The sequence below is a fragment of the Nicotiana sylvestris genome, chromosome 2, assembly GCF_000393655.2.
Source record: "Nicotiana sylvestris chromosome 2, ASM39365v2, whole genome shotgun sequence".
NCBI lineage: Eukaryota > Viridiplantae > Streptophyta > Magnoliopsida > Solanales > Solanaceae > Nicotiana > Nicotiana sylvestris.
This window is the reverse complement of record NC_091058.1, coordinates 117,941,439-117,960,945: the sequence shown is the minus strand read 5'-3', so window position 1 is coordinate 117,960,945 and position 19,507 is coordinate 117,941,439.

Genomic DNA, 19,507 nt, shown 5'->3' with positions numbered 1-19,507 from the left:
ACCCAGATCTCTAATTATATAACAAGATGCAAAAAAACTTAGCAAATAATTTAAGAAAGTAAAAGAAACTTTCTACCATAAATGGTGCCAATTGCCAATCTGATTGTTCTTAGACGGTAGAGGAAGTCAAGGGGTTGAAAAAATGGTGAGTGAATGAATTGTGAAGAACGGTAGATTTTAGGTTTTTGTTTTAGAGTATTTTAAGGATTATAATAAAATATTAGGATAAAATAGTAAAATTATTGGTCAAACCAAAGGTGCTTATAAGTCATAAATCATAAGTTAGGGGTGACCAACTTATGACTTATGACTTATTTTGGCTTATAAGCACTTTTGACGTTTCCTAAACACGTAGATAAGCTAAAAAATGCTTATAAGCTAGTTTGGTCACCTTATAAGCTTAACCAAATACCCTCTAAAAGTTGGACATGTATTTCTCTTTTTTGGTGGAAATACTTTTATGTAAAAATATTGTATATCAAAATTTGTTGGTGACTTGGATGCTTTTCAAACAAAAGTTGTAAAAAGATTGAATTGTTATAAAACAATAAAAGAAAGAAGATGTATTGCAGTAGGGAGAGAATTTTTATTGATTTGAGATGAATTATAATAGAATACTTAATTCAAATTAATTTTTTTTGAATCCTTTTATTCGCGAGGAGCTGGATGAGAAGAAACTCTCACGTCCGGTTCTGTAGTAGAGATGGAATTCAGAAACAAGCATCAACTATAACCCCAAAAGAACCAGACTCCGTAAATAACATAGAGGAAGAATGAAGGGAATATCTCATCAAGGTAATCATAATTCTTTTGGTAAATATGCTCTTTAGGCACTTGAACCTGCTTGGATTACATCTAGATAAATAGAAGCAGGTCGACGAGCAATGACACGAAATGCACGTCATGGTGGAAAAATATGGGTACGTATATTTCCAGACAAACCAGTTACACTAACACCGACAGAAACACGTATGGGTTTAGGAAAAAAGATCCCCTGAATATTGGGTAACTGTTGTTAAACCAAATAGGTGGAGTAACAGAAAATATAACCAGAAGGGCTATTTCACTAGCAGCATCCAAAATGCCTACACGAACTTAATTTATTATTTCTGTGATGACCCAAAGGGTCATCACTTGTTTTAAAAGTGGATTATGCGTTCCGAGGCCTTAAAAACCTCTTTCGACATTATCTCGATTTGCGTGCACAATCCGGGTGCGTATGCGAAAAGCCATTTTGTAAAAATATGTGAAAAATGATGAATTTTGCATTTAAAATGAGTTTAAGTTGACTTCGGTCAACATTTTGGGTAAACGGACCCTGACCTATTATTGGACGGTCCCGGAGGGTCCGTAGGAAAATATGGGACTTGGCCGTATGCCCAGAATCGAATTCCAAGGTCCCAAGCCCGAGAAATGAATTTTTAAAGAAAATTATTTTCTGAAATTGTTGATGAGTCTTGGAAATGAAAAGTGTTTAAAACTTGATGGTATTGGGCCCGTATTTTGGTTCCGGCGCCTGGTACAGGTCTTATATGTGATTTAAGATAAGTCTGTGAAGTTTGGTAAGAAACGGACTTGAAACGACGTGAATCGGATCATTTTTGAGAAAAATGGAAAATTTGAAATTCTTGAGAAATTTCATGATTTTGATGCTAAATTCATAGTTGTTGATGTTATTTTAATAATTTGAATGCGCGAGCGAGTCCGTGTGATATTTTTAGGTTGGTGTGCATGTTTGGTTTGGAGCCCCGAGGGCTCGGGTGAGTTTTGGATAGGCCACGGAGTGGATTTTGGACTTGAGGAATTGCACACTTTCAGCTGTTGCATTCCAGGCTTCGCATTTGCGAAGCCTGGCTCGCAAATGTGAGGAAATCTATCGCAAATGCGATGCCTCCCCTCTTAGCCAGTCGTAGCAAATGCGACACATTCTTCGCAATTTCCATCTCGCAAATGCGAGAAGTTGTTCGCAATTCCCAACTTAGCAGAAGTCTGGGTTCGCAATTGCGAACCTTGGTCGCAATTCCCATATCTACAACCTGTAATTTTATAACTTAGCCGAAAATCTTTCATTTTTCACACTCTTTCAAAACCAAAACACTCTTGGGCGATTTTTCAAAGACAACTCTTCTTCCAAATCGATTGTAAGTCAATTTTAACTCATTTTCTTCAATCATTAACATCTTTTCACATGATTTCAACTCAAAATCAAAGATTTTCATGGGGGAAATTGGGTTTTTTGGGTAGAACCTAGATTTTTCAAAAATTGAGGATTTGGACCTCGATTTGAGGTCCGATTTCAAAATAAATTATATATTTGGGTTCGTGGGGAGAATGGGTAATCGGGTTTTGGTTCGAACCTCGGGTTTTGACCATGTGGGCCCGGGGCGATTTTTGATTTTTGGGTAAAACTTTGGGAAACTCATTTTCATGCATTAGAATTGATTCCTTTAGCATTTATTGATGTAATTAAGTAACTTGGCTGGATACGAGCGAATTGGTAGTGGAATCAAGAGGTAAAGCGATAGTAGAGACTTGAATTGTGTTCGTGGCATCAAGGTAAGTGTTTGGTCTAACCTTAGCTTGAGGGATTAGGAGTCGAGTCTTATTTGCTATGTGGTGTCACACCTCCTTTTTCCGCCCTGCGAGGGGTGAAGGAGTTTTTTCCAATTAAAGGACAATCGAAACGGGATTTGTTTATTTATTTCAGAGTCGCCACTTGGGAGATTTAGGGTGTCCCAAGTCACCAATTTAATCCCGAATCGAGGAAAAGAATGACTCCATATTACAGTCTGCGTACCAGAAATCCGGATAAGGAATTCTGTTAACCCGGGAGAAGGTGTTAGGCATTCCCGAGTTCTGTGGTTCTAGCACGGTCGCTCAACTGTTATATTCGGCTTGATTATCTGAATTTTATACAAATATGAACTTATGTGCAAATTTTAACTCTTTACCGCTTTTATTATTATATTTTTAAAAGAATGTGAACATCGTTTAAAAACATGTCTTTGGATTGCGTCACATGAAATGCACCCGCAATCCGGAACACAGTTTTATTCAATGTTTTGGGATTTGGATTTGGGTCGCATGAAATGCGCACCCGAGTTTAAGAAGGTAAGATTAATTAAATCGCGCCTAAAGCGATTAGCGTATTTACTATTTGGGGACATCCGTGAAGTTTGCTAAACGGCTCCTCCCGAAGTCTAAGTGATTAAATGTACATTTATTGAGGGCCCCGCAATCTGTGCGTTTTATTTGGCGAGGCTCGTCTCATTTTATTTAAAAGGATGAACCTATAGTGACTACATTTTTTCTATTAAGTTCGTCTCTAAAATAAAAGAAAATCCCTCAATTAATTACATGCTGAAAAAGACGTAACTTATTAGTTATTAGTTTACGGCTAATGCAAATGGAAAATTGCAATCGAGTTTGTACAAAGAGAGATTGCTTTCGTTCTATATTCTATTATTTAATAACACTAGAACATGAGATTGACACACAATAATATCAAAACAGATTAACTATTCTTTGATTAATTTAAACTAACATTATTAGATGAAGGAGTTATTATACATGCGACCCCATTATTCATTAATCAATCAACTACATTTTTATACAAAGAAAGAAAAAATTCTATTCAAACACAAATCTAAACAGGAGGAATTCAACAGGAACAAAGCCTGGTCAATATTTCATTTCGCCTCAAGCCAAAAGTGTACAGATGTGTACCTGGAAATGACAATACAAGAAGAAGAGAAGTAGGAGTCAGCAACGGTAATAACACAGCAACGCAACAACAACCCAACAGCAGCAATTCGAACTAGATTCAAGGCCCAGAAAACTTTGAAGAAAAACCGAACAACTCAATAGAACAAACCCAAAAGTTTGTAAACAAACTAAACAGCAACAACCCACGCGTGTATTAAACTTGAAAACTAAAACACGTTTCTCACTTTGTTTTTTTTTTGTTTTCTCTTTTAAACTCTCCAACACTCTCTTAGATTTTCAGAATGTATTCCTCTCTCAAAAATAATCCTCAAAAAAAATCTTCCAAGTTCAAGTCTAAGTCTTCCTTTCTCAAGTCTTAAAGCTCAAGTGTAAAAGTCCTCCTTTAGAATGTGTCAAATGACTCTTATTTATAACAAGACTCTTGTCTTGAATCCCCAACCCGAAATATTCTTTTAATTGCATGCCTTGTCCCCACTAATTAATGTTTTCTTTATTTTAAATTTTGTCCCCCATGCCTACATGCTTTGTCCCCCACTACATTAAATAAATATATCAAACCCAACCCATTACATCTTGTCCCCCATGCCTAACATAAACAATTACAATATTCCCCCCACTACATTATGTCTTGTCCCCCACTATATTATACAATTATATCAACCCCACCCCATTACATCTTGTTACAACCCATATCCACATGTGTTAGTTCATGCCATATATTAGTTAACATAAATCCAAGAAGGAATTATCTTTTAGATGATAAGAAGTCAATCCTATTGGTCTTAAGTGATACAAGAGTGTATAAGGGTGATTAACCAATATTAGAAGTTAAACGAATCAAGGATGTTGTAACTCGTATTTTCAGGTAATCTAGCGGTGCTTAATACACTCAAGAGGTCATTTATTAAGGTATTTTAATCATATAATATCCGTATCATAAGTCTTGAAGTCAAACGAGTTATGAAACAAAAGTCGACAAAAGTTGTCGCAACTTAGGTTCATAATTTTACTTAAACATTGGGTCAAATGTTTCTAATCTTTTCTCATAATTTACAAGGAATTACGGGGTGATCTACCAACCAAATTAAAGATCTAGGAGTCTAGTTTCCAACGCATTAAACCGTTCATCGATACGATCTCGGAGAGATATTTGCATTTTCGCGAGACTGCGCCAAGCACCTCTCTATGGGGCCCACTAAGTCGGTTTAAGATATTTGGACCTATATAGGATGACTCCAACCCATTTTAAGTCATTTCTTTTCACTATTTTCAGACCTTAGAACCCTAGGAACATCCTCTCAAGGTTCTCTCAAGATTCAAGACCCAAAAAAGGGCAAACAACACAAATCAAGTGTCGGGAATTCCGTGGCGCTAGTAAGTCTCTTGTTCTTCTTGTTGTTGCTCATTTTTGTGTCGTTTCAGCTCGTGTGGGAGGTTGTTTTAAAGGGTTTATGTTCTGTAAATACTCCCTCATGTTCTTAATATCAATCCTAGGTGATTTCAAGCCTTCTAAAGTGATTCTAGTGCCGAAAAACACTAATTGATCGCTAGTTTCGCTTTTTTGTTGTTGTGGCAGCATTGGAGGGATATTTCATGGAAATTTAAGGTCAAATTGGAGTTGTTCTTTCTGTATAAAGGTAAGGAACCTCTTACTCTATATGTATTTAAGATTATCCAAGTTGCAGCTAAGCCATTGAAGCTAGAACTTGTGAAATATATATCGAAAGGCTTGGAAGTAATGTTATTGTTTTGTGGACTGTTTTGCGTTGTTGTTGGGCTGCGTATTTTACTACTATCTTGTGGAGTTTTGGAGGAGGAAGGGTGTGGAGAAACACCATATATATGTAGGGTTATGGGCTGATAGTTATTCGTAACATTTCCAGGTTGTTTGACACGACTACGGTGGTCGTCGTATGTATGGAGTGATTAGGCTGTGTGTGGACTATTTTGGGAGGCTCAATATGTTTATTATTGATGTTGTTTGGGCTGTTTGGTGACTGTTTTGAATGGTGTGAGGTCATATATATAGGGGAGGTGTTGTCCGTTTCATCGTAAAATAGGTTGTGGTCGATACATAATAGTTATGACGCTTAAATGATAACGATAGTATCGTTTCTCTTATTGTAGACTAAGGAGTTTTGACAATTGCATAGCTTGAGATTGGGGCAGTATATACAAGGTATGTGAGGCTATCCCTTTCCTTCTTTTGCACGACTCTGATTGTACATAATGTAATGAACGAGCTTCCAAGATACTCTACTCTTAGAAGCTAGCAGTACTTACATTGTTTTCCCTCTTATGGAACGATTGATGTTAATGTTACTTCTCTTATTCTTATGTTATCAATGTTGTTCGTACTTCCTAAATCTTATAAGGTTCATAGTGAAGAGTTAGTCCTAATAACGTGTATAGAGGATACCGACCTTACGTCACTCCGAAAGGTTTAGAATGTGATTCCATGAGTCGAGCATGCATTATATATATGTATCTATTTTACTCTACCGAGCCACACTATAGTTGGCCGGGTACGGCACCTATTGTGCAACCACTGATCAGTTGGGTTTTACCGAGATCCACGTGGCCGGGTACGATTCTACCGAGCCTATTATGGCCGGGTACGATATGATGATGATGATGCCCACAGAGGCGAATGCTTTAAAGGTTTATGTATTTATACATATGTATCATGCATTTCATGTAAGTAGCCCTCAGAGGTACTAAGATGTTACAGGTTGTATATTCTCTATCCTTGCTTACATTACTGATCGCATTTATGGTTCCTTGCCTTACATACTCAGTACTTTATTCGTACTGACGTCCTTTTATTTGTGGACGCTGCATGTCGTGCTGCAGGTCCTGATAGACAGGCAGGTGCAGCTCCCCCACCACAGTAGACTGTCCAGTTCAGCGGTGATTGGCGAGATCCCTTCTCCGGACTTGCCTTGGTCTTGGTATGCAATTTTTGTTATAGACATTATGGGTATGTCGGGGCCCTGTTCCGGCTATGTTGCAACACTTATGTTCTTTTAGAGGCTCATAGACAGGTGTCGTCTCATGTATAGTTTGGTATGCCTTGTCGGCTAGTTTTTGTTGTATAGTCTTTCATAGTAGCGAGGTAGCTCATACCTTATACGTAGTTTCTTGATTGTCTGGTCATCCCCTGCTATGTATGTTCATGCCGTCATATTTTATTGCTGGTTGTCCATGATCTAGGTCTACCATTTATATTGATCTCGTCAGCCTTAAAAGATAATAATGAAGGTTAGATGAAATGTACGTTGGTGCTCGGCAAGTGTGGTCGGGTGCTAGTCATGGCCCTTCAGTTTGGGTCGTGACAAACTTGGTATCAGAGCAAGTCTGTCCTAGGGGTTGTCTATGAGCCGTGTCTAGTAGAGTCTTGATTATGGATGTGTAGCGCGCCACATTTATAATCAGGAGGCTACATGACATCTAGGGTTGTTACCTTCTTCCTGAATCTAGATCGTGCGTAGAGTTGAGTCGTAAGTGTTCGTCTCTAATATTCACCTTGTTTTTTCAGTGATGCCTTCGACTAGGAAGCAAACGATTAGTAGACGGCTTGATACAGCAGCGGGAGAGGGTACCAGTCAGGTGCCCCAAGTTAGAGCAGGACAAAGTGAGGCTCAAAGTGAGATGCCCTCTCATACCTCATCTACTCCATCTCCTCCAAAGGATATTAGAAGGCACCCAGCGCCTCCAGTTCCTCCGTCTGGCACTCCAGACCAGGATATGCGGAGTGCTTTGCAGTTATTGACTAGCTTGGTAGTTGCTCAGGCTCAGAGGCAGAATACAGGTGCTGCTGAGAAACCAGTTAGTACAAGAGTTCGTGATTTTATTAATTTAGACCCTCCAGTGTTTACCGGATCAGACCCCAAGGAGGACCCACAGACTTTTATTGACCAGGTTCATCGTACACTTCGGGTTATGCATGTTAGTGATACAGAGGCAGTAGAGTTGGCTTCTTATCGGTTACGGGATTTAGCGGTTCTCTGGTATGATAGTTGGGAGAGATCCAGGGGTCCGAACCCTCCTCCAGCTGTGTGGAAGGAATTTTCTGAGGCCTTTCTTCGTCACTACTTGCCAGTTGAGATACGACGAGCTAGAGCTGATAAGTTCTTGAACCTTAGACAAGGTAATATGAGTGTGCGAGAGTACAGTATGCAGTTTGATTCTTTGGCAAGGTATGCTCCCCATATGGTGGCCGAGATGAGTGATAGGGTGCATATGTTCGTGAATGGGTTGGGACCACATCTAATAAATGAGTGTACGACAGCCTCCTTGGTGGAGGGCATGGATATTTCCCGTATTCAAGCTTATGCCCAGACCCTAGAGGATCGTAAACGCCAGCAGAGGGCAGTTAGGGAGCAGGATAGAGGCCAGCATAAGAGGACGAGATTTGCAGGGTATTCTGATGACTTCAGAGGCCGCATCAGGCCACAATTTTTGAGGAGTTCGGCGCCACCTGTAGCTAGTGCTCCTCCACAGTTTCAGAGGCCTCGATATGATCGATCTTATTCTGGTCTAGGTTAGAGTTCGCGAGCATCTGGCTCGCAACATCACAGGGATACTAGTCAGATGAGACCCCCAACACCACATTGTGATCAGTGCGGCAAGGCCTACTTTGGACTGTGTCGTCGAGGTTCTGATGCATGCTATTCGTGCGGGCAGCCTGGCCATATGATGCGGGATTGTCCTAATAGAGAAGGTGATGGTATGGCTCAGCCGACTGGATCTGTGTCTGGTTCTTCCTCATCAGTTCGACATCCAGCACGGGGTTTTCAGCAGTCGACAGGTCGTGGTAGGGGTAGAGGTGCAGTGCCGAGTTCGAGTGGTGCTCAAAATCGAACCTATGCTCTAGTAGGTCGACAGGATCTTGAGTCGTCTCCAGATGTTGTTACAGGTATTATATCTGTGTTTTCTTATGATGTATATGCGCTGATTGATCCGGGATCTACATTATCATATGTTACACCCTTTGTGGCTAATAAGTTTGGCATTGAACCTGAATTGATAAGTAAACCCCTCGCGGTATCTACTCCGATAGGAGATTCTGTGATTGCTAGAAGGGTATATAGAGGTTGCACTGTGATGATTTGTAGTCGTCAAACCTCGGCAAATTTATTTGAGTTAGAAATGGTTGATTTTGATGTGATAATGGGAATGGACTGGTTGGCCTCATGCTATGCAAATGTTGACTGTCGTACGAAGATGGTTAGGTTCCAATTTCCGGGTGAACCCGTCATTGAATGGAAAGGGAACATTGCTACACCGAAAGGTAGGTTTATTTCCTATCTTAAGGCAAGGAAAATGATCTCAAAAGGTTACATTTATCATCTCGTTCGCGTTAGGGATGCGGAGGCGAAACCGCCTACTTTACAATCAATCCCTGTGGTCAACGAATTCCCAGATGTTTTCCCAGATGAACTCCCGGGCCTTCCTCCTGAAAGGGAGATTGAGTTTAGCATTGATGTGTTGCCTGACACTCAACCGATCTCTATTCCTCCATACAGAATGGCCCCGGCAGAGTTGCGAGAGTTGAAGGTGCAGTTGAAGGACTTGCTGGATAAGGGCTTTATTAGGCCTAGCACTTCACCTTGGGGTGCACCAGTCCTATTCGTGCGGAAGAAAGATGGGTCGTTACGGATGTGTATCGACTATCGACAGTTGAATAAGTCTACTATAAAGAACAAGTATCCACTTCCAAGAATTGATGACCTGTTTGACCAACTCCAGGGTGCCAAGTATTTCTCTAAGATTGATTTACGTTCAGGGTATCATCAGGTGAGGGTTAGGGAGAAGGATATTCCAAAGACGGCCTTCCGGACAAGATATGGGCACTTTGAGTTCTTGGTGATGTCGTTCGGGCTAACAAATGCCCCAGCAGCTTTTATGGATCTCATGAATACTATATTCAGGCCCTATCTTGATGTGTTCGTGATTGTATTCATTGATGACATTCTAGTGTATTCTCGTTCGGAGGCGGAACATGCGGGCCACTTGCGGATAGTATTACAGACGCTTCAGGATCGTAAGTTATATGCTAAGCTCTCCAAATGTGAATTCTGGCTGAACTCAGTAGCATTCCTTGGCCATGTGATATCTGATGAGGGTATTAGTGTCGACACTCAGAAGATCGATGCAGTAAAGAATTGGCCGAGACCTACAACACCATCAGAAGTCCGCAGCTTCCTAGGGCTAGCAGGATATTATAGGCGGTTTGTAGAAGGATTTTCCTCTATATCATCACCATTGACTAAGTTAACACAAAAAGCTACCAAATTCCAGTGGTCTGACACTTGTGAACGTAGTTTTCAGGAGTTGAAGAATCGATTGACATCTGCACCAGTGCTCACTCTTCTTGAAGGAACAGAAGGTTATGTGGTATATTGTGATGCCTCAGGTATAGGTTTGGGGTGCGTATTGATGCAGCGTGGGAATGTGATTGCTTATGCATCAAGACAATTGAAGAAGCATGAAAAGAATTATCCAACCCATGATTTGGAATTGGCTGCAGTAATATATGCTTTGAAGATATGGCGGCACTACTTATACGGCGTCCATGTTGACATCTACACAGATCACAAGAGTTTACAATACATCTTCAAGCAGAAAGAGTTGAATTTGAGGCAGCGTAGGTGGCTTGAATTATTGAAAGACTACGACGTCGAGATATTGTATCATCCCGGTAAAGCCAATGTTGTGGCAGATGCTCTCAGCCGTAAATCAATGGGAAGCTTAGTACATATTGAGGCAGGTAGATGGGGGTTGATTAAAGAGCTTCATCAGCTAGCCAATATGAGAATCAGATTGTTAGACTCTGATGATGGAGGTGTTACTGTACAGAATACATCAGAATCATCTTTGGTAGCAGAGGTAAAAGCACGACAATATGAAGATCCTATCTTAGTACGATTAAGAGAAAGCATTCAACAGTGTAAAAGTATGGCTTTTGGGATCGGAAAAGATGGGGCACTGAGATACCAGAGCCGATTGTGTGTGCCTAATGTGGCAGGGTTGCGAGAGAAGATTATGAATGAGATTCATCAATCCCGATATTCCATCCATCCCGGCTCGACAAAGATGTATCATGATGTCAAGGAGCAGTATTGGTGGGATAATATGAAGAAGTCTATTGCAGAATTTGTAGCCCAGTGTCCCAATTGTCAACAAGTAAAGATAGAACATCAGAAACCCGGTGGATTGCTTCAAAATATAGAGATTCCGACCTGGAAGTGGGAGGTGATTAATATGGACTTCATTATTGGATTACCTCGCTCTTATCATAAGTTTGACTCCATCTGGGTGATAATTGATCGACTTACAAAATGTGCCCATTTTCTGCCAGTGAAGACAACTTACACGGCTGAAGATTATGCAAAGTTGTATATCAAGGAGATTGTTAGGCTTCATGGTGTGCCCATATCTATTATATCAGACCGAGGAGCTCAATTTACGGCTAACTTTTGGAGGTCTTTCCAGAAGGGTTTAGGCACACAAGTAAATCTCAGCACTGCATTTCATCCGCAGACTGATGGACAGGCTGAACGTACCATTCAGACACTGGAAGATATGCTACGAGCATGTGTTCTAGATTTTAAGGGGAATTGGGATGATCATCTTCCACTCATAGAATTCGCCTATAACAATAGCTACCATTCCAGTATTAAAATGGCCCCATATGAGGCACTATACGGGAGGAGATGTAGATCACCAGTTGGATGGTTCGAAGTCGGTGAAACAGAATTATATGGGCCAGATTTGATTCACCAAGCTATTGAGAAGGTGAAAGTGATACAGGAGCGATTGAGGACGGCACAAAGCAGGCAAAAATCTTATTCTGATGTCCGACGTCGTGATCTAGAGTTTGAGGTTGGTGATTGGGTTTTCCTGAGGATCTCACCAATGAAGGGTATTATGCGTTTTGGGAAGAAAGGTAAGCTGAGTCCAAGGTATATCGGGCCGTATAAAATTCTTCGACGGATTGGACAGGTTGCTTATGAGTTAGAATTGCCATCCGAATTGGAATTTGTCCACCCGGTATTCCATGTATCTATGTTGAGAAAATGTATTGGAGACCCTTCTCGAGTCGTCCCTATCAAAGATGTACAAGTTACAGAGGACCTATCATATGAAGAAGTGCCAGTGGCGATATTAGATCGGCAAGTCCGCAAGCTGAGAACAAAAGATGTAGCTTCCGTCAAAGTATTATGGAGGAACAAAAATATGGAAGAAATGACATGGGAAGCAGAAGAGGAGATGAAGTCTAAATACCCTTACTTATTCCAGAATGAAGATAACAAGGATGCTGGTGGAAGACAGGATACATTGGAAGAAGAAACGGCTCTATGAGGTAAGCAATAATTTGAGAATACTCCTCCTTAATACAAAATGGTGATATGTAGATAATGTAAATACGCATAATGCTTTGTGTAGCCTTGTGAAGCCATATGTTGGGCTTAATTACATGCAAGTTTTGCTAGTGACCATTTTATAGGGGAAAATTGATCGGAAATTTCCATTGGAATCCACGATGATTTAAACTCCCCATAAACCCTTACATTCGAGGACGAATGTTCCTAAGGGGGGGAGGGTGTTACAACCCATATCCACATGTGTTAGTTCATGCCATATATTAGTTAACATAAATCCAAGAAGGAATTATCTTTTAGATGATAAGAAGTCAATCCTATTGGTCTTAAGTGATACAAGAGTGTATAAGGGTGATTAACCAGTATTAGAAGTTAAACGAATCAAGGATGTTGTAACTCGTATTTTCAGGTAATCTAGCGGTGCTTAATACACTCAAGAGGTCATTTATTAAGGTATTTTAATCATATAATATCCGTATCATAAGTCTTGAAGTCAAACGAGTTATGAAACAAAAGTCGACAAAAGTTGTCGCAACTTAGGTTCATAATTTTACTTAAACATTAGGTCAAATGTTTCTAATCTTTTCTCATAATTTACAAGGAATTACGGGGTGATCTACCCACCAAATTAAAGATCTATGAGTCTAGTTTCCAACGCATTAAACCGTTCATCGATACGATCTCGGAGTAGAGAGATATTCGCGTTTTCGCGAGACTGCGCCAAGCACCTCTCTATGGGGCCCACTAAGTCGGTTTAAGATATTTGGACCTATATAGGATGACTCCAACCCGTTTTAAGTCATTTATTTTCACTATTTTCAGACCTTAGAACCCTAGGAACATCCTCTCAAGGTTCTCTCAAGATTCAAGACCCAAAAAAGGGCAAACAACACAAATCAAGTGTCGGGAATTCCGTGGCGCTAGTAAGTCTCTTGTTCTTCTTGTTGTTGCTCATTTTTGTGTCGTTTCAGCTCGTGTGGGAGGTTGTTTTAAAGGGTTTATGTTCTGTAAATACTCCCTCATGTTCTTAATATCAATCCTAGGTGATTTCAAGCCTTCTAAAGTGATTCTAGTGCCGAAAAACACTAATTGATCGCTAGTTTTGCTTTTTTTGTTGTTGTGGCAGCATTGGAGGGATATTTCATGGAAATTTAAGGTCAAATTGGAGTTGTTCTTTCTGTATAAAGGTAATGAACCTCTTACTCTATATGTATTTAAGATTATCCAAGTTGCGGCTAAGCCATTGAAGCTAGAACTTGTGAGATATATATCGAAAGGCTTGGTAGTAATGTTATTGTTTTGTGGACTGTTTTGCGTTGTTGTTGGGCTGCGTATTTTACTACTATCTTGTGGAGTTTTGGAGGAGGAAGGGTGTGGAGAAACACCATATATATGTAGGGTTATGGGCTGATAGTTATTCGTAACATTTCCAGGTTGTTTGACACGACTACGGTGGTCGTCGTATGTATGGAGTGATTAGGCTGTGTGTGGACTATTTTGGGAGGCTCAATATGTTTATTATTGATGTTGTTTGGGCTGTTTGGTGACTGTTTTGAATGGTGTGAGGTCATATATATAGGGGAGGTGTTGTCCGTTTCATCGTAAAATAGGTTGTGGTCGATACATAATAGTTATGACGCTTAAATGATAACGATAGTATCGTTTCTCTTATTGTAGACTAAGGAGTTTTGACAATTGCATAGCTTGAGATTGGGGCAGTATATACAAGGTATGTGAGGCTATCCCTTTCCTTCTTTTGCACGACTCCGATTGTACATAATGTAATGAACGAGCTTCCAAGATACTCTACTCTTAGAAGCTAGCAGTACTTACATTGTTTTCCCTCTTATGGAACGATTGATGTTAATGTTACTTCTCTTATTCTTATGTTATCAATGTTGTTCGTACTTCCTAAATCTTATAAGGTTCATAGTGAAGAGTTAGTCCTAATAACGTGTATAGAGGATACCGACCTTACGTCACTCCGAAAGGTTTAGAATGTGATTCCATGAGTCGAGCATGCATTATATATATGTATCTATTTTACTCTACCGAGCCACGCTATAGTTGGCCGGGTACGGCACCTATTGTGCAACCACTGATCAGTTGGGTTTTACCGAGCTCCACGTGGCCGGGTACGATTCTACCGAGCCTATTATGGCCGGGTACGATATGATGATGATGATGCCCACAGAGGCGAATGCTTTAAAGGTTTATGTATTTATACATATGTATCATGCATTTCATGTAAGTAGCCCTCAGAGGTACTAAGATGTTACAGGTTGTATATTCTCTATCCTTGCTTACATTACTGATCGCATTTATGGTTCCTTGCCTTACATACTCAGTACTTTATTCGTACTGACGTCCTTTTATTTGTGGACGCTGCATGTCGTGCTGCAGGTCCTGATAGACAGGCAGGTGCAGCTCCCCCACCACAGTAGACTGTCCAGTTCAGCGGTGATTGGCGAGATCCCTTCTCCGGACTTGCCTTGGTCTTGGTATGCAATTTTTGTTATAGACATTATGGGTATGTCGGGGCCCTGTTCCGGCTATGTTGCAACACTTATGTTCTTTTAGAGGCTCATAGACAGGTGTCGTCTCATGTATAGTTTGGTATGCCTTGTCGGCTAGTTTTTGTTGTATAGTCTTTCATAGTAGCGAGGTAGCTCATACCTTATACGTAGTTTCTTGATTGTCTGGTCATCCCCTGCTATGTATGTTCATGCCGTCATATTTTATTGCTGGTTGTCCATGATCTAGGTCTACCATTTATATTGATCTCGTCAGCCTTAAAAGATAATAATGAAGGTTAGATGAAATGTACGTTGGTGCTCGGCAAGTGTGGTCGGGTGCTAGTCATGGCCCTTCAGTTTGGGTCGTGACAAACTTGGTATCAGAGCAAGTCTGTCCTAGGGGTTGTCTATGAGCCGTGTCTAGTAGAGTCTTGATTATGGATGTGTAGCGCGCCACATTTATAATCAGGAGGCTACACCATCAGCTATAACCAATTCACCTAATCGATCTCAACCAAAATATAGCAAATATGACCAATTTCTAAACAAATTCAACAACAAATTACATGAACACAAATTGAACAACATCAAATTAATGTGAACAAGTTAACCATTTAGACCAAAAATGAATGAGCAAAGAGACAACAATATCAACAACAAAATACATGATTCAAACTAAATCAACGAATCAAAAACCAAAACCAAAACTCACATTAAATCACTGGGGTTACAAACTAACTTCAAACAAAGATGAACATGAATTAAATCTATTTTAAACAACAAACATGACGGATTCAAATGATTTAACCAACATTAACAATTTCTGAAAAAATACATAACAACACATGAAACAAACTGAAGAAATAATTAATTAAACTTCAATTTGAATCTAACAACATTAAACTAACAATTTTACATGAATAAACTGAAAAATTAACAAAACAATGAACACGAACAAAACAAATATTTACCGATTTTAGATTTGAGAATATCAAAAACAAAATACGGACAAAAGTGAAACTCAAAATCCACTAACCGGATCGAAACGATGAACAACGACTGACCAATGACGAACTCGAACTATGTATGGACTGTTTTGATGACCCCAACCAAAGCTCGAACAAATGACAACGGAGACGATCCTAAGAAGCAACTGAAGGAGGTGAAGCAGAAGACATAGCCATGGCAGCGATGACGCAGTAGCAGCAGGCGACGAGGGAGCTGGACGCGGAGAAACTGCTCGACGAGCTTGACGCAGCCATGGTAGAAGGAAGAGAAGCAGCAGCGACGAGCATCGTCGATGAAGCTGGAAGAAACAGCAGCGACAGCAACCATGGCGGACAGCGATATGGCTATTTTTGAAGCTCAAGGGTGTTCTCCTGTTTTTGAAGGAAATGAAGCAATGGTTGTTTGGGCTGTTCGCAGTCAAAGACGAAGCAGTGGCGACCATGGTGATGACGAAGCAGGAGATGAAGCAGCATGGAGCTTAGCCATGGCACCATGGCGACGGGTTGACGACGAAGACGCAGTAACGTCAAAAGAAACGAGCTCAATGGAGGAAGGCGACGAAGCAGAAGCAGTCGCGGGGTTGAGGAGACGATGGGGATGGGCAGCCATTGGAGGGGGCTTGGGGAAGCTTGGAGAAAAAAAATGGAGAGAAAGAGAGGGTGGGGGGCGGATAGTTTAGTTTTAGAGTTTGGTTTTTTTTTTGTTTTGTTTTGTTTTTGGGGAAAAAATAAAAAAATGAAGAGGGGTTAGGTATTGGGGTTATGGGGCGGACCGGGTCGACCCGTGTGGAGATGGACCGGGTCATGGGGATGGTTGGGCAATTTTTTGGGCCTGTGACTTGAATTTGAAGAAGAGCCCAATTCCGATTTTCTTTATATTTTTGCTCTCTTTTCTTCTTTTATTTTTCTAAAACTAAATTCTAAAATCCTTAAATAATTATTAAGTTATAAAAGCGCAAATTAACTCCCAATAACAATTAACGCACAATTAAGTAATAATTAAGCATAAAATTGTACATTTGGACATTAAATGCTAAAAATGCAAAAGATGCCTATTTTTGTAGTTTTCAATTTTTGTAAAACAAACTTAATTACTAACAATTGTAGAATTAAATCCTACATGCAAAAATGCGACATATTTTTGTATTTTTTATTAATTTAACAAATAAACATGCACAGACAAATACAAATAATTATCCAAAAATATCACAAAAATTCTCAAAATTGCACACCAAGAAAAATCATTTTATTTTGAATTTTTTGGGAGTAATTCTTTCATAGGGCAAAAATCACGTGCTTACATGTGGTATCTGTCGAGTACGACGTATATGCATGGTGACGAGTATCTATACGTTGGTGTCAAGCATGCCCGTGAGTCTTATATTGTGATTATTATGGCTTTGTTGTATTACTCATGCCTTGATGGTGATTTCTATTATTGGGCAAAGTTTGTGGAAGTAATTGTGACATTTGAATATTGAGGAGCGTTGGCTCAAGTTGTACAATGAAATGTGAAAGTATAAGTGGAAATTGAACCTTTTAGAGTATTGGCTCAAAGTTGTGAAGCGAGTTGTGAAGTAAAAGTGAAAAAGAGAAGAGAATCATTATATTATCTCCCTTGCCGGGAATTTGTTATTTTTGATGTTATCTCCCTAGCCGGGATGTTGATGCTTCTTTTGATGATTATTCCCTTGTCGGGACTTGATTGTTGAACTATTGTTCCCCTGCCGGGATTCTTATTGTAATTTCATTTATTCCTTTGCCCTATTGTTTGTGATTGTTGTTTGGGTGAGGAAGAGTGTTAAAGCACGAAGGGTGATGCCGTATATTGTTTTAGTGAGAGAGTGTTAAAGCACGAAGGGTGATGCCCTGTATGATTTGTGAGGAAATAGTGTAAAACATGAAGGGTGATGTCGTGTCGTACGATGTACCATTCTGTGCCGATTATATTGATTATATGGTAAGGACGAGAGTAATAACACGAAGGGTCATGCCGTGGACATTTTCATTACTTGATTGTTTTGGTGAGGATGAGAGTAAAAGCACGAAGGGTGATGTTGTGCACTTATTGATTTCTGATTCTTTGTTGATATCTGAGATACGTTGTTTCTTTCAATTACATGTTGTCTTTCTATTCTAAATTGATAGTTCCCCCGCAACATGTTACCCCTCCCATACTTGACTGTATATTACTGTTCTTCTTTTCCGTTGTATATAGTTGAATTGCACAGGTTTAGTTGGTAGTTTGGTCCTAGCCTCGTCACTACTTCGTCGAGGTTAGGCTGGGCACTTACCAGCACATGGGGTCGGTTGTGCTGATACTACACTCTGCACTATGTGCAGATCCCGGAGCAGCAACATTTGGACCGTAGATTGGGTGGCTGCCTTCAGTCCACGCGGAGATCCAAGGTAGACCTGCAGGCGTCCCCAGGCCCTGGCGTCTCCCTATATCCCTTATTCCCATTTCATTTCCTTAATTCAGAAACAATGTATTGCTTATTTTCAGACTTTGTATGTAGCATTCTTAGATTGTTTGTGGTACTGTGACACCAGTTCTGGGTGGTCGAGGTTCAGACAGTTGTATTAGATATATATATATTCAGATAATTTACTTCATTTCTTCCGCTAATTGAAATTTTTCGATGTCTACACGTTTTGGCTTTGTAATTGTTAAAGAGTATAAAATGGATAAAGAAGTAATTTGTTCAAATAATTGGCTTGCCTAGCTCACATTAGTAAGCGCCATCACGACTCCCGAGGGTGGGAAATACGGGTCGTGACAAGTTCGTAATGCAATAGAAAAAAATGCAGAAAGGGCTCTTAGATATGAAACGAAACCGCATGTCTCTTTTTTTGGACAAAAATATTTCTTTTTTTTTCTTCGTCCTTTGCATTCGAAGAACGGATTAAAAAATGATTCAACCTCAGACCCATTTAAATGTAGCGGATAATAGCGGCGCTCGAGAATTGATGTGTATTCGAATCATAGGAGCTATCAATCGCCGATATGCTCATATTGGTGACGTTATTGTTGTTGTGATCAAAGAAGTCGTACCAAATATGCCCCTAGAATGATCAGAAGCAGTCAGTGCTGTAATTGTGTGGACCTGTAAAGAACTTAAACGTGACAACCTATTTATAGGCAAAAAGTGACTTAGACAAATAATAAAGGATCTTTACACAAATAGCCGTCCATAATCACTATTTACTTTTTCTAGCCATATACATAGATTATACATTGATCATACATAATTATACATATGTAATGCATAAGTTATGCATATATTATACATTGATGTGCTGTTTTTAGTTTAAACGGTTGGGAGGTTGGCAACATGGGTTAATTATTCAAAAAATAACAACCTCTTTAAAAGATAGGCATTCACCATAAATAAAATATTATTTATAACACTCTCTCTTGAATATCTATCCAATAGATAATGTGTCTCATTATAACCTTAATTAAAATAAAATTCAGTGGAAACAAATTCAAGTGAATGAAAAAGAGTACACATATCTAACAATATGTCTTTTGATTGCCTCGTTAAATCTTGCAAAGAAATCTAGTGCGACAAAACCTTGTAAGGAAAAAAGAGTACAATACACTCCCCCTGATGAGACAATCAATTCACATCTTTGAGCTTTCACATTCCAATCTTGTACATCATCTTTAAAAGATCGTGGGTAAAGATTTAATAAACAAAAACTTAAATGAATATGTTGCACCTTGAAATCATCATTCTTGATAGATATATAATGTCTTCATATGATATCGTAGAATGGACTTTTCAATATCTCCATAGAGATAAAAATTCTCGATATCACATTATCATGCTAATAGTTATAGCAAGATACATATGCGCACAAATTG